We start from the raw sequence: 5,123 nt of genomic DNA, 5'->3' as shown, positions 1-5,123 counted from the left end.
CTATTTTGGTTTGATGAATCGAACCAGGAATTCTAGCCAAATTTGATCAAACTTGATGCTCAAAACATGTTCTCTATGCCATATCACATCTCCATGCCAAAATTAAGCCATTGAATCCACGTATAACTGCTTCATTTCTTCGATCGAAAATCTCCTAAACTGTGAACAGTTTCCCCGCCAAAAATCAAAATTTGAATTTTGAAGAAGACTGCCCCCTATCCGTCTCTGGAGTGCAAATAGCAAATGCCCAACTGAGATGCCCCTTAGTAATTGGGTTTCCCCTTAACCAAAATGAGAGTCCGAATAACAAATGTCCTCTGGGATGCTCCGCATAATTTTTCGAGCCGATTTTTTTCAAAAATATTTATTTCCGAAAAATACCTACAAATACATAAAATAACAAAATTAGTACAAAATCGAGTGTCAACAATATATAATATTGAGATCAAATTAGACACAAAAATGTGTCTATCAATAACCTCAATGCAAGTTAACATGTTTGTGCATCTTAGGAAACGACTTTGGTTCATCAATGTTCTAATAGATAATTTTACTTGTGTAAACCGAGATGATAATAATATGGCTCATTCTTTAGCTAAATTTTTTATGCGTTCAGAACAAAAGGAAGAGTACAATAGTTCAGTAAATGTTCTATCTTGGATTGAACAAATCCTCCTCTCAGATCTTACTTAGGCCGACCGAGCGAAGCGAGGGGGGACCTTTATATGGCCATTTTTTTGTAAATTGTAAGTGATCAATTGACACGATTAGATTTGGTGTAAGAATTTTGGTGGTCGTATTTTCACTTGACACAATTATCTCTCCCTTTTAGTCCAATTACTATGACTCCTTGTGTATCCTATTTTTAGGGGTATAATTGGAAATAGAACTTTAATATAACATATCTAAAAGTACGTGCCTTCGATTTTTACAAATTTTACCTCATTGAAAAGGTTATAAACTACGCAATGAGTACAAATAACAATATTAAATTTAGAGTTTTTACGAAAAGATTCAGAGGTATTTATCATTTTAGGCACAATTTTTGAAAATTAAATGTATATTCATTATGCAAACCACCACAAAGGATAAATAATACTTTATGTAGCCATATTTTGGTTTATGCATCAACTAATTTTCCGTTGAAACTAATAAAACAACGTACTCCTTACGTTTCAAGAAAAGTGATACTTTCACTATAGGCACAATTCTCGAAAATTGAATGCATAGCCGTTATGCAAACCACCACAAAGGATGCATAACACATCATGCAACCATATTTTGGTGTATGGATCGATTATTTTTTCGTTTTAGAAAAAAGTGATATTTTCACATTCCGTTTCATAAAAAATGATACTTTCACTCTGTTTCGGGTAGAGTGATACTTTCGCCCCGTTTCAGGAAAAATGATAGTTTCGCTCCGTTTCAGAAAAAGTATCTTCTGAAATGGAGCGAAAGTATCACTTTTCCCGAAAAGGGGAGAAAGTATCAGTTTTTCTAAAACGAGGTGAAAGTATCACTTTTTATGAAACGGGACGAAAATATTTTTTTTTTCTGAAACGGAGCGAAAGTAGTCGCAGACAAACCCCATATTCAAATTCTTCTTCGATTATCCCTTCGGCTGTGGCAACTGTTGTACCAGTTATGTATAGTCTAACATTTGAATACCTTTTCAAACGAAATATGAAAAAATTTCCAAACGTGTCAATAAAATATTTAGAGACTCGTACTCCTATGGAATTGGTCATCCATTAAATTTGATATTCCAAAATTCCTCCTTGAACTCTACGAGAAATACCTTTTCAAACAAAATATAAAAAAAAAATTCCAAACGTGTCAACAAAATTTTCAGAGACTCGTACTCCTGTGGAATTGGTCATCCATTAAATTTGATATTCCAAAAGTACTCCTTAAATTCTACGAGAGAATAATTTTGATTTAGAACTCTTTTGAACTAGAAGACTTGCTCAACCAACATGTATTCTTCTAGGAATTACTGGTTAATCCAGTTGAGAGAAACCCGTTAGTGTGTAGTCCACCCATATCTTTTATTGCTTCACTAGTCCAATGCATGTGCGAATGCTACTATGTACTTTTAAAAAAATCCAGAAGTACCCTTTCTCTAACGAAACATTAAACGCCTTCTAATCAGATCTATTTTTATGCTTTCAGTTCCTTTTCTAACGGGGAGAGGTCTAGCGATGAAGATTGATGAATAAAAACCAGAAAAACTACTTCAATCAGCTATATCTTCCAAAATTTAGGATCCGTTTTTCTTTTCTGCTGGTGTTTTTAGGGTTTTCGTTTGAAGATCGTTTTATTGCTCTGTAATCAGATTCATCTCCATCAGATCCAGGTATGTTCTATAACAATTAAGTGATGGTGAAGAAGATAATAAAGCGAAGAAGAAGATCGAGAAGATCATATCCATAAAGAAGAAGAAGAAAAACGAGATAAGTTCATTAATTTTGGGTTTTTATTTATATTGTTTAATCTTCTTTTTCATTTGGATCTGATTCTCATTATTAGAAGACGAAAGTTGTCTCTTCAAACGATATGGTTTAATTGATATGATGCTATGTTTATTTGGTTTACATTTATTTTTCTTAAAATCGTTATTTATTTTTTGTAGATTTTGTATAGTCATACAGTACATATCAATATGTACTGTGGGATCATACATTTTTCCTTCATTACACATTTTTCTCCACTACATATCAATATGTACTGTTGGATTATATATTTTTTTTTCTTCGGTACATATTTTCTTTGCGTACATATCAATATGTATTGCTGGATTAATATGTACTATTGAATCATACACTTTTTCCTTTAGTACTTATTTTCTTCAATACATATCAATATGTACTGTTGGATAAATATGTATTGTGGGATCAAATAGTTTTTTCGTCAATACATATTTTCTTTCAGTGCATATCGATATGTACAAGATCATACATATTGATATGTAATGTTTCTAGCGACTAACAAATATCTTCTTTTTCACTAGATCTCAGAGAGGTTTTGTTTCGGTGTCCTAATTTGGTTTTAAATTTTTAGTTTTAGGTAATTATTGATAAAACAAATTTGTTTCCAATTGTGGTTTTCTTTTTTCTAATTTGATTTCAGTTTTTGATTTTCAGTATTCAAGTTTTCGATTTGGATTTAGAAGTAATTTTTCGTTTTTTTTTTGTTTTGAAAAACAAAGTAGGTTTCGTGAATGAACACCGTAGTTTTATGATACACATGTTCATGTGATGGACAATAAAGTAAATTTTTATATTCAAACTTTTTTGGACCAACGGTTAAAACATCTTTCCTGCTGGACTATAGGATAAACCGGTTCGGGTTTTATGGATCAACCAACAAAATTCTCCGATTCTTTCATATACCCGTTCTATAAATCCACGAACCCGTATATCACCATAACCGCCATAGGAAGGAGACTTTTTGATGTGGTATAAGAGAAAGAAAGCAATGCAGAGATTGCTAAGGCAAAGAAAGAGGAGAATTGGTTAAGAAGAAGAAGAAACAAAGAAAAGTATATGAAGAAGAAGATAGTTTGATAATAATAATCGATTAATAAGTTGTGTTCTACACAAGAATAAGACTAGCCTTTATATAAGCTTAAGCAAATAACTAAACTAGGAAACGTAAAACAAAAAGGAAATCTAAAAGAGTCCTAAAATTAGGAAAGACATAACTAAGTAAACTTAGAAGCGAAGCTTCTATGCGGAATCTTTTGGAGCATGTATATGCCCTGTATCAATACCCCCTTATTGAATGAAACTCGTCCTCGAGTTGTCTGTGCAAATCAATGGGTCATTATCACCATGAAAAGTGAAAATCTCTTGCACATTAAATGTGTTTGAAATATTCCAGTCACTTGGTAAATCAATAACATACGCATTGTCACTGATCTTCTTTAAAACCTTGAAAGGACCATATTTTTTCATCTTGGTTTTGTTGTAAGTCCCCACTGGAAATCGTTCCTTTCGCAAATGGATCATAACTAATTCACCTTCTTTGAAAATCTTCAATCGCTTGTGTTTATCAGCATCTTCTTTATATTTTGAATTAGATTTTTCCAGCTTAGTTTTTACTGACTTTTGTAGTTCAGTAGCTTTGTTCACAAAAGAATATGTAGCTGTACTTGTACTCTGAGTGTTGGGTAATACTACCAAGTCAAGTGTGTGATTGGGAACCTTAGAGTACACAATCTCAAATTGAGTTTTTCCTGTAGAACGACTGATAGAAGTATTGAAAGCAAACTCCATATGAGGCATTAAAATATCCCACTGCTTGATGTTGTCCATGCATTTAGCTCGAATGAGATTACCAAGTGAACGATTCACTACTTCCTTTTGGCCATCAGTTTGTGGATGTGAAGTTGTGCTAAACTGTAAAGCAGTCCCCAAACGCATCCATAGAGTCTTCCAAAAGTAGCTTAAGAATTTAGTATCTCTATTAGAAGTGATGGATTTTGGAACTCCATGTAGACGTACGATTTCCTTGAAGAACAAGGAAGCTACATTTGAAGCATCAGTCGACTTTTTACAGGTAATAAAATGAGACATTTTAGAATAACGACCAATTACAATCATTACAGAGTCATTACCTCTAGCAGTAAGAGGAAAACCAAGAATAAAATCCATACTCACGTCAACCCAAGGTGCATCAGGAACTGGTAATGGAGTATATAGCCCTGTATTTTGAATTGTACCCTTATCTCTTTGATAGACCATGTATTTTTGTACAAATTTTTGTACGTCTCTTTTCAACGAATGCCAATAAAATCTTTCTTTGATAAGTGCGATGGTTTTATCTCTTCCAAAATGACCACCAAGACCACTTCCATGCAATTCACGTATAAGATGTAAACGTAAAGAACCTTGCAGAATACATAAACGATTACCTTTAAAATCCATCTTTAATGAGAAAATCATCAACTTCATGACTTTGAGAACTGCATAAGTTCCATAATTTACTGAAATCTTCATCCTCTGGATAGATATCTTTGATGTAATCAAATGCAAAACTCTCATTATGGATTGTGACTAACAGATGACTTCTTCTACTTAGAGCATCAACAACTTGGTTCAACTTTCCACTTTTGTGCTTCA

The sequence above is a fragment of the Papaver somniferum genome, chromosome 6 (genome assembly GCF_003573695.1).
Source record: "Papaver somniferum cultivar HN1 chromosome 6, ASM357369v1, whole genome shotgun sequence".
Classification (NCBI taxonomy): Eukaryota; Viridiplantae; Streptophyta; class Magnoliopsida; order Ranunculales; family Papaveraceae; genus Papaver; species Papaver somniferum.
Note: the sequence above shows the minus strand (reverse complement) of the source record.